Source organism: Diabrotica undecimpunctata, chromosome 3 (assembly GCF_040954645.1).
Source record: "Diabrotica undecimpunctata isolate CICGRU chromosome 3, icDiaUnde3, whole genome shotgun sequence".
Classification (NCBI taxonomy): Eukaryota; Metazoa; Arthropoda; class Insecta; order Coleoptera; family Chrysomelidae; genus Diabrotica; species Diabrotica undecimpunctata.
Window position 1 is genome coordinate 50206428 of NC_092805.1, and position 19065 is coordinate 50225492.

Genomic DNA, 19065 nt, shown 5'->3' on the forward strand with positions numbered 1-19065 from the left:
TCATCTACTTCATCTGTTTCTTCTTCGTGCACCGTTTCCTCCTCGTTATGCATTTCTTCTTCTGTTGTTTCCTCCGTCAAGAGCTCTCTGTAGTAATCTCTCCATACTTGTTTGTATTCTTGGTCCTCTATTATCACTATTCCCTCTCTATTTTTTATTCTGTTTGTTTTGCCCTTGTATTTTTTGTTTTGTTCTTTAATTTTTTTGTAAAAACTTTTCGTATTTCTGTTTGTTCTTTCCTGCTCTATTTCCTGCATTTTTTTGTCTACCCATCTTCTTTTATTTTGCCTTATCACTTTCTTAGCATTCCTTCTTAATTTTTCATATTCTTCTCTGTCTTCCTCTTTATCTGTTCTTAGCCATTTATTTCTGGCTTGCACTTTTTTTCCTGTTATTTCTCTACATTCTTGGTTATACCATTCGTTTTTTGTTTTAGCCTGACTTTTACCTATCTGCATATTTGCACCTTCTTCTATTGATTTTTTGATCGTCTCCCATTCTGTGTTTATATCTTCTGCTTTATATTTCTCTTTTATTTGAACTGTTACTGCCTCTTCATATTTTTTTCTTACTTCTTCATTACTCATTTTATCGACATTCCACTTTTTATGTTGGTTTTTTTGTTTTGTTTTAATTTTAACTTTTTGTCTTATAGTGGCTGTGACCATGTAGTGGTCTGAATCTGCACACGCACCTCTGAACGTTCTTACATCTTTTATTGACGATTGCTTTCGTTTATTAATCATTATGTGATCAATTTGACTATATGTTTTCTGATCTGGTGACCTCCATGTTACCATTAACAAATTTGTTCTTGTTGCTAGGTTACATAGTCTTTGCCCATTGTCATTCGTGTTTTCGTGTATTGTATGCTTTCCTGCAATTGGTTGTAAAAAGTCCTCTTTTCCAATCTGGGCGTTGAGGTCTCCTAGTACAAATATGACATCTTCTTTGGGTATTTTTTCTATCTCCTCTTCGACCCTATGATAAAAGATTTCTTTTTCGTCTGCATTGCTTGTTTCTGTGGGGGCGTATAAATTCAAGACTGATATATTAAATGGTTTGCTGTTGACTCTAACATAGGCCATCCTTTCGCATATTGGCTTGAAATTTATAATTTTCCCTCTTAGGTGCCTTAGTATCATGAATCCCACGCCTTTTTGCCCTTGTTTCTTTCCTCCTGAATATAACATTGTAAAGTCTTGTTTGTCAATCTGTCCCTGTCCCTCCCAGCGTAATTCTTGCAGTGCTGCAATATCTATTTTATACTTTTTGAGTTCTTTTTCTATTTCTAGCATTTTTCCTGGAGTTAGCATGGTTCTTATGTTCCATGTGCTTATTTTCAACTCTTTATTTTTTTTGTTCTGTTGTCTTCGTTTTTTATTTTTGTTTTCTTGTCTATCTTTCTTTATTGCACTTTTGTTTTACCCGGGTTTATCTGCAGTCATTTCCTGTTTCTTTGCCTCGTCCGTCAACGAATAATGCATCGTCTCATCCCTTGCTAGTTTTTTGAACCACCTCCATGATGGTCCTCCAGCTGGTTGGTGTTTCTATTCCATCTCCTTTCTAGACCATCTATTATAAGTTTGTTGGCTTTAATTTGGACACGTTTACCTTTCTTTATTTCATCTTTTGCTATTCTTCGTATTTCCTTCTGTATTTGTAATTCCTCCATCGTTAGATCATTGTTTATATATATTTTTTCTTTTTTCACTTCTTTAAGTTTACTTTTGTTTTCCATAATTTTTGTTTTTTCTTCTTTGTTTGGCAGTCTGACTAAACATGTTTTATCTCCTAGTTTCACTGCTTCTTCTATATTTACGGTAATATTTAGCTCTTTTGTCATAAAATTTCCTATTACTTCTTTTAGTATTCTTCTATCTCCAGTTTCTATTGTCATTCCCTGTATTATCACATTATTTTCTTTTCTTATTCTATCCAGCCTTTCAAGGCGTTCTTTTGTCTCATTCAGGTCCTTTTTGATTTGTTCATTTTCTTTCCAGATTTCACTATTCTCTTGTTTTAGTTCTGCTAGTTCAGTTTTGAGTTCCCTCATTTCTTCTCTGTATTGTTTTTGTTCCGTTTTTACTTCTTTTATATCAGTTTTTAATTCTTGTAACTCTATTGTTAAATTTTTTATCATTTTTTGGATAATGGCATGTAATATATCTACTTATAATTGTGGCAGGTAATGAGTTATTAAAGTGTGCTAAATTTCAAATCGAATTGCTTATAAGTATCCCAGAGAGCGATAATTTAAACAACTTCAGCAACTGTTCTTGCCCAGACACTCACCTCCCTTGCATATTACTGTAGAATCAGAGGTATCCCTCTTAAGCTTATAACTTATCTATGTGGCAGACACCAGGCGGTAGTGTCTTAAGGTCATCTCTCCTATTTTCTATCTGTAAAACATGAAGTCCCACAAGGTTCAATCTTAGGACCTCTTTTGTTTATTTTTTATTTCAACTATTTGCCTAAATTCATATCTCCGTACAAATCCATACAATTCATAGATGATACTACATACGCTATATCAGGAAAAAATAATCATGATTTAAAAATCTCATGAGCAAGTTTCTACTAAATCTAGCACATAGTTTGCTGTAAACAAACTAAAACTTTGGTTATATCTGCAAAATTTGGTTATATCTGCAAGTAATTTACACAATGATCCAGATAACAAAGAGACTGTTAAACTATTGGGAATATCCATAAATAATCGACTGAACTGGTCGGCTCATATCTCACAACTTAAGAAAAAGCTATTAAGTTCATTATTTGTTATTCGCCAACTAGCAAGGGTTGTCAATTTTGAAACATTAAAAATAACATATTTTTTTTATTCCACTCTTACCTAAACTATGGTGTAATCATATGGGACAATTCAACAAATTCACTTCAAATTTTTAGAATGCAAAAGAAAGCTATCAGGATTTTAGCAGTGGTTAGTTATCCAGGACACTGCCGACCTTTCTTTATCAAATTCAAAAGTATGCTGCTACCTACTCTGTTGATATTATAAGTTCTAACTGAAATTCACAGAAAAAGTTACCATTTAATAAAGCAGTCTAATGTCCATGTTCACAATACGCGAAACTGTCACTACCTACGAACAAATAACTGTAGATTACGTCTTTCAGAAAAAAATTGACTTAATTATAACTGTCACAATATCTTACCAAAAAGTATTAAACAGCTAAGCTGTAATAGTTTCGATAAAGTTATAAAAAAATATCTTCTAAAACATTGTTTTTACTGCTCAGAAGAATAAATGACTCATTGCTCAACATCCACTGAACTGCTTACTGTAACTTTGAAATAAATCTTTTTCTGTTTAATATGTGTTCTTGTTTGAATATATTTAATTTACGTGTTATATTCATTTTTTATATACTATGCATTTTTTTTTACTTGCTACAAACAATATTTGTATCTGTTATATAGTTAAATAAATACTCTACTCTCACTCTGGAGTTATTCTGTAAGTCGAGATCGATTCTATAAGGGCACATTTTTAAGGTATATTAAAAAAACTACAATATTCTATTACATTTGTTATTAAAAAATAGTTTGAAAAAGAACTGACTTTTTAGCTTATAAACAATTATAATATCTTTTTTATGTAGCTTATAAACTTTTTTTATGTCACATGCTTTTTAGTAGGCTCAATGCAAAGCTCGTGAAAAAGCACACTTTCCAAAATAAAACAAAAGCTTCTATGGCCAATAGGAAACAAGATGGAATTTTTTTTCTAAAAATTATATTTACATTATTTATTAACATTACGAGCCAAGGATTGAACAGATTATAAATGAAGATCTATATTTAATTTGCAATTATCTCACTCAATTGTTTATGTATTTTAATTTTAATACTCTCAAAATTACATAAATTTTTATGGTGTAAGACTTATATTTGAAATATTTTACTCTAAAATGGTTCAGAAACGTTCTATAGGCACAATATTTTTTTTAAGTTAAAAAAGAACAAAGCAAAACCAGCTCTATGACTTCACTGATTACTAATCAGCTACCCTTCATATAGCCTTTGAAACCATCTCTATAAGATTTTTACGTGATTTTTTTACAGTTTTTTACATTAGAATGATTTGTCCTAGTCAAGAAAAAAAAATATTTTTTTTTTATCAAAACGTTATCACGTTTTGATAAAAAAACTTGTTATCCTGTTCATCTTGTTCAAATCAAAATATACAATTCAGACTTAGGCGAAACTTGTCAAGAACAAGGAGATCTTAACCACATCTTTTTTAAGTGTTCCAAATATCTTCAGCATTCAGGAACTCTTTTAAATAACTTGCAAACTCTGCAAATACTTCCTCCATATGAAATAAATAACCTGTTGGCTACTAATAATAAAAATTTTTATGAGTGTCTGATTAAATTTATACATAGTGCAAATGTGTGTCTGTAGTCAATCTCAGCTAAGCTCGTTAACCTTTGTTTTAACCCAATTGTTATTTACTTTTCTTTCCGTGACCTATTGCTAGTAATATCTTAAACAAATGTTCTTATGGGTCCCTGGACGAGAAGTGAGTATCCCTGTTTTTCCTTATATTTGTTTTTTCTTGCTATAATTTTCTCTTTTTGTTTGATTCAGTTATAGGGATTTTATGAGGCTTTTTGACTCGAATAGATACACTTTTTGCACTAGCAATTAATAGTATAGATTATACACTGTATAATTGGCTAAATAGCTAAGTGCTAAAGCCACAAAAAAAAAGAAAAAAAATGCTGAAAAAATCTTATAGAGGTATTTAAAGGTTCCAAAAGGTATATGGGGGGTAGATGATGATAATTATGTGAAGACGTACTGCTAATTTTGCTTTGTTTTTTTATTAAACAATCGTAACAACTAAAAAAAAAATAGTTTTTGCGTAAAAAACATGTTTCTTATACATTTAAGAGAAAAATGGTTTAAATATATGTTATAGATCATAAAAAGTTTTTGGTCTAGACGTTGTTGGTATAGTTCTCTTATTGATTGTTCTTGGAGTAGTTCTATATTGTATTGTTTTTCTCTTATAGTGTTCAACGGTTCTTCTGTGGAGGGGGTCTTGTTATGTTTCCAATTAATGCTCATTTTTGCTGTCAGTAGTCTATGGTCCGTTCCGCGTTCTGCTCCTCTTTTGACTCACACATCTTTGATCTTTATTGAATAGAATTCAGATACGGCAACATCGATGAAATATACGAGCATATAAAGGCGAGTATAAAGCAAGCAGCATTCGAAGCCCTTGGGGAAAAAGAACATATAACAAATAAACAGCACTATTATGAAATAAATGAACCAACAAAAAGAATAATTCAAGAAAAAAAGCAACTATACAGAAAATGGCTGACTACAAACAACGATGAAGTTTATAAAGAATATAGAGAAAAAGATAGAGAAGTGAAAAAACAAATAACACAGCAAAAGAATGAAGAATGGAAAAGAATCTGCTTAAATATTGAAACATATATAGGAGGTACAAGAACTTCGGAGTCATGGAAAGTACTGAGAGGATTGAAACAAAACTCAAAAGAAAAAATTAAATTGGGAAATATACAGGACAAAGAATGGAAGGACTACTACAAGGAACTATTAACAGAACAAAGACCACAATTCATTGGAAAAGAAAACAGGCGAAGACGAAGCAGATTCCCACAACAAGAAATAGAAATAACAGATAGGGAAATGAGAACGGCCATAAAAGCAATCAAAAATAAGAAAGCACCGGGACCTGGAGGCATCTCACCTGAGCTTATAAAATACGGATCAAAAAAATTACACCGGATGATACAATGGATATTTCAGAAAGCCATAAATGGAGAACAGCTCCCAAAGGAATGGACGGCGGCATATATGACATCTATATTTAAGAAAGGAGATAGAAAACGATGCGAAAACTACAGAGGAATAAGCGTAATATCATCAATAGGAAGATTATATGGGAAGATACTACGAGAAAAGATAGAGCAAGCGATAAAAGGCAAAATCGGAGAGGATCAGGCAGGCTTCACGACAGGAAGATCATGCATAGACCACATATACACACTGGAACAACTGTTGGAAAAGAAAAAAGCAAAAAATAGAGATATACACTTGGCATTTGTGGACCTGAGAAAGGCGTATGACTCTGTACCAAGGTCAGAACTATGGGAGGCAATGTACAAATTAGAAATACAGACGGAACTCATAGAAGCTACAAAAGCTCTGTATAAAGAAAATAAAGTGTCCATTAAAATGGGAACAAGAATCATAGGAGACTTCACCACAACAAAAGGGCTCCTGCAGGGTTGTTCCACATCTCCAACCCTATTCAAAATATACTTAGAGAAAGCCTTGACTACATGGAAAAGAAAATGCGAAGGCATGGGAGTACCGGTACGGAACGAATACCTATATACATTAAGTTTTGCAGACGATCAAGTAGTGATTGCACAAGACCAAGACGACCTCAGCTACATGATGAAAAAACTACAAGAAGAATATACCAAGGCTGGCCTAGATATTAACCTCGCGAAAACAGAGTACCTATCTACAAGTGAAGAAGACATAGAAGATCTACAGATTGATGACAACGTAACAATCAATGGAAAGGATAAATTCAAATACCTGGGGTTTATAATCACGAAAAAGGCAACAACAGAGGAAGAAATTACACAAAGATTAGGACAAACAAGAACAGCAATCCGACAACTTAACTCAGTATGGTGGGATAGACACCTAAATATGAAGACAAAAACGCAGATTTATAAAACATTAGTGCGAAGTATTATGACATATGGGGCTGAAAATTGGATCATAAACAAGAAAACCAGCAGTAAGATAGTAGCAACAGAGATGGAATGCCTGCGAAGATGCTGCAGAGTAACAAGAATGGATAGGAGAAGTAATGACGAAATAAAGCAAAGAACATCAATAGAAACAGACATACTAACATATATAGAACAAAAAAGACTAAAGTGGTATGGACATGTAAGAAGAACTAGCGATAGCAGATGGATAAAGAAAATAACCGAATGGAGCCCCATAGGAAGGAGGAAAAGAGGACGACCCCGAAAATCCTGGAGTAACGAAGTAGACGACGCCATGAGTAAGAGAGGACTGAACGATGGAGAATGGAACAACAGAGAGAGATGGAAACGGTTGAGCGAGGGAAGGCAGTGAATACTGTAGAATCCCTAAATATATATATATATATATATATATATATATATATATATATATCATAAAAAGTTCTTTAATATTGTGTTTTAAAATTAAAATACGTAAAGAATTGACCGAGATAATTTCAAAAAACCCTTACTTTTGCAGTAATTTATAAATGTTAATAACTTTGTATTTTGCATAATGACATGTTATATAACTATTGAAAATTGTGGGATGTAGTAAGTTCTTAAAATATGCTAAATTTCAAACGGATCCACCAAATAGCTTATAAGTTATTCAATTTGTTTATCCCGGAGTGCGATTATTTAAACAACTATAGGTACTTACCCAAAAAGTCACTCTAGAGGTATTCTATTCTTTGACGCTTTATTTTTAAGCTGTATTAAAAAAATCTCAATATTTTATTAAATTTGTTATTGAAAAACAGTTTGAAAAAAGGATGTCTTTTTAGCTTATCAACTGTTAAATCCGAATTGAGTATTGCCAGTTCTCTCCTCTAATATCGTGTATATTCTGCTATATATCACTGGCTGGATGATCTTCAAAACATGACTTATCAGACTTATTATTATCCGACATGTCTTTGCACTATGTTTCTTTGGGATTATGTCAAATGTCGACTTAAGCCAATCAGCCAATCGGTAGTATCCCAGTGCCATAAATTCTGCTAAAGAGACCACACAGTGCTTTAATTCTATTTCCTCCAAAAACTTTAGTATTTTAGAACTTACTTCATAGGAGCCAAGTACTTTTCCATTTTTTGCGTTTGTATTGCCCGTATAACCTTACTTTCTATTATAAATGGACCTGTTACAGCAATCGGTGTATAGTTTTCTACGTGTTCATCTTCAAATAATGCAGAAATGTAGTTTTTCCATTCTTTTAAATGTTTATTTATACTTAATATTATGTATCCGTTTATGTCTTCTAAACTTTGGGATATTTGTTTCCGGCGATCTCTTTTAATTTCTTGTGAAGATAAAATGTATCGTGTTTCTTTTCATAGTGTTCAATTTCATTACATTCTTTACTATGAAATAATACTATACACAAGTAAAATACGGATAAGACCAACTAAGCATGACAGTAAGGTAAAGGAAACAGATGAAATACCTCAGAAGAATACCAAGAATAAGAAAATTTAATCGAATTATAAATAAGAAAATAAGAACTGAATTAGAACAGGAACCCATGTTAAATACTATGGAGAATTACAAGCCAAGTTTTATAGACATATTTGCGGAGTGGAAGATAATAGACTGGTCAAAAGAGTATACGAAGTAAGAAGGACAAGAAACAGAAAGAAAAAAACACTAAGAAAATATAGTCCAAATAGATACCCGAAATAGACAGAAAAAGAGGAAGAACCATGAGAGAAATAAAAAAAGTTACCAGGTACCGGAAGGACTAAAGAGAAAGAGTGAAGAAATCTTATCACCGACTACTCTCCGGTGACATATGGTGTCACCAGCTGAGAAAAGAAAAAAAATTTTTTTTTTTAGTTGAAGGGTTTACTTAGCTAAAATGAATTTAGAAAATCTATATATTCTTTAAAAGATTTAGATTTAACTACTATTGTTTTAATTTCGGCTTTTGTTTTTACTTTTTTTGTATAACTGATTTTAGGTATAGTTTTTTGGTTATTGCTTTCATTTATGTTTAATTTGAATTTCTTTGTTTAGTATTAACGTCGTTATATTGTTTGAATTAGGTTTTATATCTAATATACAAAAATCATCAATCCGTTATCATCCAATATCTTTTGACGTGACAACGTCTTAAATTAGGTTGTGGCTCGGAGTCATTTAAGAAAAAGTGTAACGCCCGCTCACGTCTGTTACAGTGAGTCGCCGAACGAGAGAGAGGCCCGCCGGACCGGCGAATGCCTTGCGTCTCTCTCCCACTCAAACATGATCGGTCCGCTGCGCGCGGCACTAGAGAATTAGGCGCGTTGAATCGCTAAAGTTGAAAATCGTTGAAAGTATCGTCAGCTGTGTCTGTAGTGAAAATGTGGAGTGCTTAGATTCGTCATTTACAACAACTACAACAATAAAGGTAAATAATTGTACACTAATATTTCATTATCGTAAACTATGATTGATTGATTAATTGTTAGATTGACACAAAAGTTGAGAAACTGAGTTTATAGGTTATGTCATACTATTGACAAATGTTGATAGTGTTAAGTAAATTATTAGTTTAAATCATTCTGCAATCAATCGTAATTCAGTCGATTGAGAAGAAACAGCGCGTATTGCTAGTCAAACATTTAAAATAACAAATTATAACTTCTAACCTGTCAAAACAGGGCGACCAAACAAACGAACTAAACCGACCAATCACCACGCGCGGAGTTAGAATTTAACTGTGTTTAGCAAGAATTTCAAATTCCAATTTTAGTAAATGTTTTAATTTTCAACTTTACCATTTACATTTACAAATTTTAATTAATTTCAAATTTATTTAGCAAAAATTTGAACCTTCGATCTGAATAAGTGTTTTAATTTTCAAATTGATTCTTTAAAATTAAAAATATTAAAATATATATAATCAGAAGTGAACGTCACATAACATTATCTGTACTTATTATTATTTAATATGTAGGCAAATACATGTGACCATACTTGGTAGACACAATTGGAAATAGTAATTTTTTATAACTGAAAAAAATAAATATATAAAATACTGGTAGCAAACAATAACTTCAATGATCGATATCTCCGCAACTAATTGATATATCGAAAAAATTTTCAAATTAATTTTGTAGAAAATAATAAGATCAATAATATAATATAAAATAAATAATATATAAAATAATATATAAAAATATAATATATAAAATATAAATAATATATAAAATAATAATATAATAATATATAATATATAAAATAATATATAAAAAAGACGTTGTCACGTAAAATCTTCGCCCGTAAAACCGACTTTACAGGCAACCGATTTTTTTTCTTTTTAACATTATTTGGTTATTTTTATAATAAATCTATTTAGATAAAATAAATTAAATTTCTAACCAAAACTGAAATACGCAATACAAGAGAATACACTTAATTTTGTCATAATTTGATAGCAATTTCTCATTTAATGTTGATTGTCCACTTTTGACCTCAAGTCACTGACCTTCACAAGTTCAATTCAATTGTTTTCGCAAATTCTAGTTGTCTTTGTCTCATTAACGCCATGCATTGTTTGTCTACACAAACTAGTTAATTATTCACATCAAACATACCGGTTTTTTGTTTGTGTTAAGATGTTAGAAGTTAGGGAGTTAGAACTCACATAATAATTAGAGCCAATATTTCGTTAAAAAATATATTCCGAACAGTTCATGCATTTATGTATCAACATATTTTAACTGTCGTTGTCCTGAGCTTATTGCATTTAATTTATAGTTGTTCACGTATTTAGCTTTCCCGACTGTTCATATATATTATCCGATTTCCTTCAACTTATTGTGAAGATCTTTTTATTATTCGTTCTCTATAGTTGGCAAAATTGGCCATTTTTTATTTATTTTTAGTTAATTGATGGTATGATCTATATATTCAGCTGATGTCGAATATTTCTCTTTTTTCAAACCACCTTGGTTCGTTGGAAATTTCTCTCGAACCTAATCCTTATGTATTTCATTCTGTTGAGGTACCCTACAGTTGACGTAAATTGGCCTACATTCTTTAACAATTCGTTGTTTCAAAATGTCCATAATGTCAGCTGCTGTAACGTAAACCTTAGATTTTAAGTAGGTGTCCCCACAGACAAAAATCTAATGGTGTCAGCTCCGATGACCGAGTAAGCTATTCTATCAAATCTCGTCGTCCAATCTATCTGCCACGATAGTTCTTGTCTAGGTACCGTCTTACTGCACCATAATAGTGTAAAGGAGCATCATATTGGTAAACGTTATTTCTAAGTTGCCGAATTATTCTGAATTATTTTTCAGAGTTTCAAGAATTACCGGCTAAATTGTGTTTTGGAAGATCTCCAGATACACTTCATCGGTTAAGTTAGCATTGAGAGAAACAGGCCCAACTATGTGATTTCCCAAAACACCTGCTCAAACATTAATTTTTTTTTTGGAAATTAAGTATGTTTTTACGAAAGACGTGAGAATTTTTGTCATTCCAATACCTCATATTGTGTGGGTTAACATTTCCATCAAGACAAATCAACTTTCGTCACTAAAACAAATTTTTTTGACTGGACATATTTTCACAGAATTCTAGTCTTTGGTCAGGGTCATCATCTGAAAGTTGGTGCGTAACTAATCGGTATATATAACTACGGAGTTTTAGAATTCTGATGATATTGAGTGAATAATCTTTCTATTTGTGTGTATATTGTCACTATATTTTGGTTTTGGTTATATTTTGGTATCATGATATCTGTATTTGAACAATATGCTGCATATGAGATGTTTTGAAGTGTATCCGTAGTTATCTATCTCTTTTAATGCTTCCATATTATGTTGCAGAGCTTCGCAGACTAAAGGCTTTTTTTCCCAGTATTTAGTAGAAAAATCATAGCAATTCATAGTAATGAGCTTTGTGTATAAGGATTGATTTTTTATATATGTCTTTACCAGAAATTTTTCTTCTTCTGATATTTAAAGGTTCCAAGGCTTCCAAATACAAGGGTTGAATTGGTGTTGACTTCATAGCACCTAAACATGTACGTAAAGCTGAATTGTGTATTACGTTAATTTTTTTTCCGTAATCCAAAATAGAGCGAATATAGCTCTGTAAAATAATAAATTTACGTCTACATCAGCACCCCACCAAGTTTTATTAATCGATTTAAGGAAATTTATTCCCTTGTTGCATTTGTTTAACATATCCTTAATATGATCCTTCCAAGTCAATTGTCTGTCAAGTGTCATCCCTAAATATTTGACCTTATTTTTTAGTGGATATTGATGCTCTCTTAATTTAATTATTTGATCGTTAAGTTTGTAATAATATACTGGCCCCGCATGCGGGACGTATTAGATATTAAGCTGATAAGAACAAATACTACACTTTGATCTTAGCCAGAGGCCGAGAAGCAATTTTATCACAGTTAGTAGCTTCGAATTTTAAAGTATTTTTAACATATATTACAGTACCACCGTTCTGTTTATATTTGCTACAGAAACTGCTAGCAAGTAAATACCCATCGATGTTTATGTATCAAAGATCTGCTTTACTCTGCCAGTGCTCTGAGAAGCAAACAATATCGAAGGTGAATTCTAACAAAAATAAATCTACCATTTGTACTTTATTTGCTAAACATTAAACATTAACATGGAACATACTCATTAAACTTTCGCTATTCAAAATATGGATTAGTTTTTCAGGAACTTCTAAACTTTCTACGTCTCGATCTAGATTGTTTCCATTTGTGTGGACTGCTGCATTTCCACTACAGTTTTGTAAAGTCCCGATATGTTTGATTATAAAGGAGTTTTATTTCCGTGTCCCTGCTGCAGGCATATCTGTAGCTGTAGTCAAAGTTATGAATTGTCTGCTGTCTGCGTTCTTTCCCAAAAATTTTTATTGAATTTAAATCTTCTTACGACAGATCCACTGGGCCATATAGATGGGTTGTATACATTATCTAGACTTTCTAAAGGGAAGGACACTTTATAAGATGATTGCTTATCAGTTCTATTCCATTCCTCACAATCAAAACATATTTCAGGCGCCGTTTCTTTTAAAAAAATTTTCAAATCATTTGAATTTATATCGGCACCGACACGTGAAACGTGCAGATGCCCCCATCGAGGGAATGTATTAAAATTAGAAGAAATTTTGCTACCGAAAATCGGTTTATTGTATTTATTTATTTTATTTTGTGTTGGGGAATTCCTTTCGGAATCTCCTACCGGTTTTGTATTTGAACCAATATTTTGTTCAGTAGGTTTTTGTTCTGGTTTACTAGCCGACACAACTTTTTGCTCGTTTATTTTATATTTACTTTTTCTAGAATTTGTATTTGTTGTTGATGTTTTAATAGAATCTAATGTTTTACTGGTAGATGGCGGTATATGTTGCAAAATTGAATTAGTATTTTGCAGTTTTAACAATAATATTAAATCTTCTTGTTCTTGAGCTATTTTATCCAGTTGATAAGAAAGTCTACTTACAATATTGGTATATTATATTCTTTTGCTCTTATGTTAAATCTGTGGACCAGTCTTTGACTACTATTTTTATACCAGACTATTTTTATTTTTTTATTTCCCATTCTGTATCCTCTTCTTCCTTTGTTAACGCATTTGACGATTTCATCCATGAATAAATTCAAGAACATGGGGCTCAATAAGTCCCCTTGTTTTATTTCGCTGCCTATTTCTATAGGTTCTGTAAGTTGTCAATCTATTCTAATAGTTCAGGATATGAAGCTCGAAAAAAGTTAAAACCTCGCAATTTTTTCGTCCTGCATGGATTGAGTTGAAATTTTTAAAGAAGGTAGGTGATAGTCCAAGGATCCAAATCTATATCGAATCGAAGTGCGCTGAAGGGTTTTAGGGGTGAAAACTACCCCTAATTGTCAAAAATTATAAAATAACATATTAAACCTGAATATGGGTAGGATTTGCCTTAAAAACAACCCTTAAAAAGCAACCCTTGTAAGAGATTAATGTAAAAAATTACTAATTCTAAAAAAATGATTTCGCCTTGGATCGATTTGGATAAAAATTTGGATTTAAGCTCAACTCACTCTCTGCTTTATAGTTTATGTCATGCCGATAAACCCTAATTGTTCTTAAGGGTGAAAACTACCACTAATTTTCAAAAATTGTAAAATAACATTACAAATCTTAAGATGAGTGAAATTTGTTTTGGATTAGTTAAATAGTGATTTTTTTATACTTTAAAAGACAATTTCATAAATTTTCAACCCTTAAAAATCAATTGGTATGAGTGCTGTAGGTGAAAACAATTTTTTGCCAAAATTTTGCAACTTTTCAACTTTTGAAAATCACCCTTTACAACATTGCAGTTTTTATAAACTAATTTAATAGATATAAATTGAAAAAAGTAGAATTAAATACAAAAAAATTTATCAACATAAAAAAGCACCATATATTCTTATACATTTACATAAATAGTTGAAAATATTTACATTTATAGGTAAAACAATTATAATATTAATTTTATTCGTCATCAATTACATCTTCATCGTGATCTATGTCATCCTCATCTTCTTCAATTATTGGTAGACTATTATTGCACCCTTCACCTGGGCACCCAGAACAAGTAGAGTTACAGTATAAACCAACTTTTCTGCACCCACATGAAACGCCGCATCCTTTTTTGCATTGGAAAAAAATAATTTTCAAAAGTTCATCGGGTGCAGGTTGTTTGTTCATGCGTACGGGTAATAACAAACCATCTTTGGAATACCATCCCCAATCTGTTGCTCTGATATTTTCATTGTCAAGCCACTGTTGAATTTGATAATAGCATCTTTTTGAATGCTCATCTAAGGCATCAACAGTGGGCAGAAGGGATGATAGCTTAACCGCACAGTTTTTCGTTGTAGCTTTGATGAACTGTTCGTACCGCATCTGCTCGAGAAAAGCTTCCAAATCTTTTATTTTTTTTAACTTGGTAAGCTGCGTGTCTTTAACAGTTTCTTACAACATTATTGCACAGTATCTGCCAGCATCTAAAATATCTTCAAGCTTAGCAGTACTACTGTAAAAAATTTCGGGATGTTCCCTCATGTCCGGTCTTTTTTGAAGAATATCAAAAAAATTTTTTTTACCTTTATTGTAAAAAGCAGATACAGTATCACAGCCAGTAAAACCATGGGAAAAAGCTATTAATTTTGAACTATCTGGTACCCTATTTCAAAACTTTTAGATGAATATAATGTAGAAGAAGAATTTTGTTTCCCAAGTTTGAGAAAATAAATATCTTTCTGTATTTTTTCTAAATTAGCTCTGGCTGTTAAGATAACAAGGATGTCGATATCTTCTGCTACAATGATTTTTTGTAAATCTGACCTATCCTGAATAGCCAATTCAACGACTAGCCCGTCAGCTTCACCTTCACTTTGATGGCATTGAATAGATTGATTCTTGAATTCCGCTATAAGTAGTTGTAAAAAATTAATTGGTTTTTTTAACGTATTTCCTTCATTTTTAACGATAGAGTGTTTCTTTAAAAACGATTTTGTAGAGGTTTTTAAGAGCTACAAGGATCTGTGAATTAAATCTTTTTGGAACCCTTGGTTCTTAAATGGGGTGAGTTTAAAGGGCTCGAAAAAGATGGTGCTTGATCGTAAATCGATGCTTTAAACGGCTATATCTCGCCAAATATTCATTGTACAACAAATCTAAATACAGGAAAATTTTAGTGATTAAAAAAGCTACAATTTAGTGTATTTTTTTTCATATATTTAAAATATATGAAAAGATATTTAAAAAAAGAAGGGCAAAAAATATGAAATTGTAAATCGTTTTGCACTTTAAGCCGTACTTTTTCTAAAAGTAAGCATTTTAAATGGGTCAAACTTCTTGGACGTATTAACAATACATGTACAAAGAGAATTGCAGAAGGGTGAAGATCGATTTTAATTATGGGGGTGGTTAGGGGGTTGTTTTCATCGATTTTTTCGTAAAAAAATGAGGTATTGACCTTATTTTCATCATAACTCACTCAATTTTGAGCTAGAGTCTTTTTTTTATGATAGGTCTATTTATGCTCTTTAAAAAAGGTTCTATGAGTTTTCTTCCAAAAATGTATCATTTTCCCGATATTTGACTTTGGCATCTTTCAAATTTGGCATTTGAAGAAAACCGCTGAACATTGATAGGCCGTATTTAGGTTCCTATTATATCGCAAAAACATTTTAAAAAATGAATTGTATTAGTCTTTTTAAAAGCTAAAAATTTGTTCTCTACAATTTTTTTGATAAAATGCACCATTTTCGAGTTATTCGCGAAAAATCGATTAAAAATGTCGATTTTTTCGTCTAAAAGTTGTTACTTTCAATCGCGAATAACTTGAAAAATATCAGTTTTACAAAAAAAATGTATAGAACATTTTTTGTTTAAAATCACTTTTTTAATCCAAACCTGTGGTTAAAACGTAAAAAAAATGTTTTACCTCCGAGATGGGGTGGCAACCACCCCCAAGGCTTTGGCGCACTTTGGTTCGATATAGATTTTGATCCTTAGGCTATTACCTACCTTCTGTTAAAATTTCAAGTCAATCCACGCAGGACGAGAAAATTGCGAGGTGAAATGCTTCATTTCCTGGACTATAATTTCATTTTGTTATTTTAGTAAACGATTTCGATAGTTTTTATAATATTTAGGGGAACTTCTCTATTATACAGAGCACGGATTACGTCTTTGAGACTTACTCTGTCAAACGCTTTCTTTAGGTCAATCAGACACAGAAATGCTGGTCTATTATAGTCTAGTAATTTCTCTATACTATACTCTAATTTCTGTATACGATCCTTCACTACGAAAACCCAGTTATTCATCTGCTAAACTCATCCTCTGATTTATTATTACCTGTAAAATTTTAATTAAGTTTTAGGGTAGTATGTAACAAGTTTATACCTTTGAAGTTTTCTGGCTGTTTTTTATCTCCTTTTTTAAATGGTAGAATTAGTTCGCTTGTTCTCCATTCTTCCAGTATTTTATTGTGTTTTATAATTTAATTAATTAATCTTGTTAATTATTCCGTCATTGCTGCTCCACAATATATCAGTAATTCGTTTGTTATCCCGTCTTTACTTACTGCTATTCTGTCCTTCAGCTTTTTAAGCATTTTACGAACTTCCTGTACATTTATATTAAGATTAGTTTGTGGTAATTTTTGGTGTTGACGGTTCTAGCGTCGTTTTATTCTTCCTCTACATAAAGCTTTTTTAGGTAGTCCATCCACGTATCCTTTTTTATGTGTTTTGGTTCTATTAGTTCCTTTACCTTCGTTCTTTGACCTCTTATAAACTGCCATATTTTCTTTTGCAGACCGTAAAAATCATTTCTTTGGAAAAGCGTTTCCAGTGATCATTTTTTATTTTTCTTACAAGTGCATGTGTTTCGTTTCTAATTGTCTTGTAATTATCGTATGCCTCTTCTGTTTTGGTAGAAATGCATTTCATGTAAGCTTTTTGCTTTTCTTTACATTGTTCCTTTACTTCTGTACAAAACCATGGAGTTCTTCGCCTTGGGAACGGTTTATTTAAATTTATATTTCTTTCACCAAGAACTTCCTTGGCAAAGGCTAAGATATTAGACTTAATTTTTGCCCATCTTTCTTCGACTCCATCACTTTCTATGATGTATGTGGTTCTGCTTTTTTCGGTTACTCTTTTTTGAAATAAGTATCTTGTGGAGTCATCCTGTAAGCTTTCGACTTTTATCTTTGTGGTGTATTCTGGTGTTTTGTTACCACATATATGTGTTTTCATTCGGATTTTGCACAACACAACAAGATTTGAGAGAGGTGTAACTCTCAATTTGACAGAATGTAGTCTATTATAGATCTTTGACCTCTACTGTTTTCAAAAGTGTATTTGTGTTGTTCTTTCTGAGGGAAAAATGTTTTATTAATACGTATTTCGTTTATGCGTCCGTCAGAGGTCCGTCAGAAGGTCTCCGTTTTCATTTCTGATATTGTTATTATATCGCTGTTTTATTTCTGGAACTTTATCATTGCCAATACGGGCGTTAAAATCACCCATGATCACTATATATTTATCATTCGGGGTCTCGTTTATTACAGTCTGAAGGTGTTCGTAGAAGTTTTTCTTGTGGTGGTATCTCTATCTATACATAATGCCGTTGTATATATTGACAGTATCGTACCCATTGTAACGCGAGTGTTCTGTATCTTAAACCAAACCCAACAATAATCGCTTCTAACTACATTGTATTTAGAAAATACCTATCTAACCCATTAGTACCTATTTCCAAAGAGCAAACTTTTGTTGTGTTAAGTATGCAATATTAGATTTACTGCCAAAACATATTTAATACCAATTAGTGTTTTACCATCGGCACACTACGTTTATTAAGCTAGGTTCTTTCACAAGCTAAGGCCATTTCGACGTAAAGGAACTAACTGCTGGATATGACTTTTCCAATTTAACTATTAATCAAATATCATTCCTAGAAATTTTATTTCGTTTTTATAGGAAAGATTTTGGTTCTCAAGCGTTATGGTCCGTTTTCACACTACGTCTTATTGTACGTTTTGTGAGTCATATAAAACGTACGACAAAATGTACGTTTTGTCCAGTGTATACACACTACGTTTTCCCTTCCGTTTTCATTCTCATTTCTAATTCAGAGTCTTGAGTTGTGTGAAGTTTGTTTAGTGATTTTTTATTATGGAGGAAACACGGCTGCTTTCTTTTATTTTTTCAACTATAAAGATACTACGACTGAGGAAAAAGGGGATGAAGAGGGAAAAGGCAAGATGGTCAAGAGATTGGGCTTCTAAAAAGAAGCCAGTATTCCCACGGCTCGTTACTAAAAGAGGCGAACCAGATGATTGGCGCAATTATTTGCGAATGGACACCTCAGCCTATTGTCAATTGTTAGAGTTGGTAACACCATACATATTGAAATAAGACACCTCATGAGAAAAGCCATTACACCCCATGAAAGACTCACAGCAACTCTCAGATATCTTACAACAGGACGCAGCCTCAAGGACTTGGAGTTCACAATCATAATATCCAAACCAGCGTTAAGCCAAATAATTCCTGAAACCTGTAATGCAATCTACTTGGTTTTAAAACATAACTACTTAAAAACTTTTATACAATTCAATAAATTCCCCGAGAAAATCGTGGGTGCATTGCCGCAAATCTGACATTATTATTCTTTTTTTTTTGGGAAAAATCAAACGAACTGCAGTGGAA

At 32.0% G+C, this 19065-nt stretch overlaps 1 pseudogene; it reads right to left on the minus strand.

Moving 5' to 3' along the window:
• Positions 1-12118: 12118 nt before the first annotated feature.
• LOC140437933 (U2 spliceosomal RNA) lies at positions 12119-12236 on the minus strand (annotated as a pseudogene).
• Positions 12237-19065: the final 6829 nt, after the last annotated feature.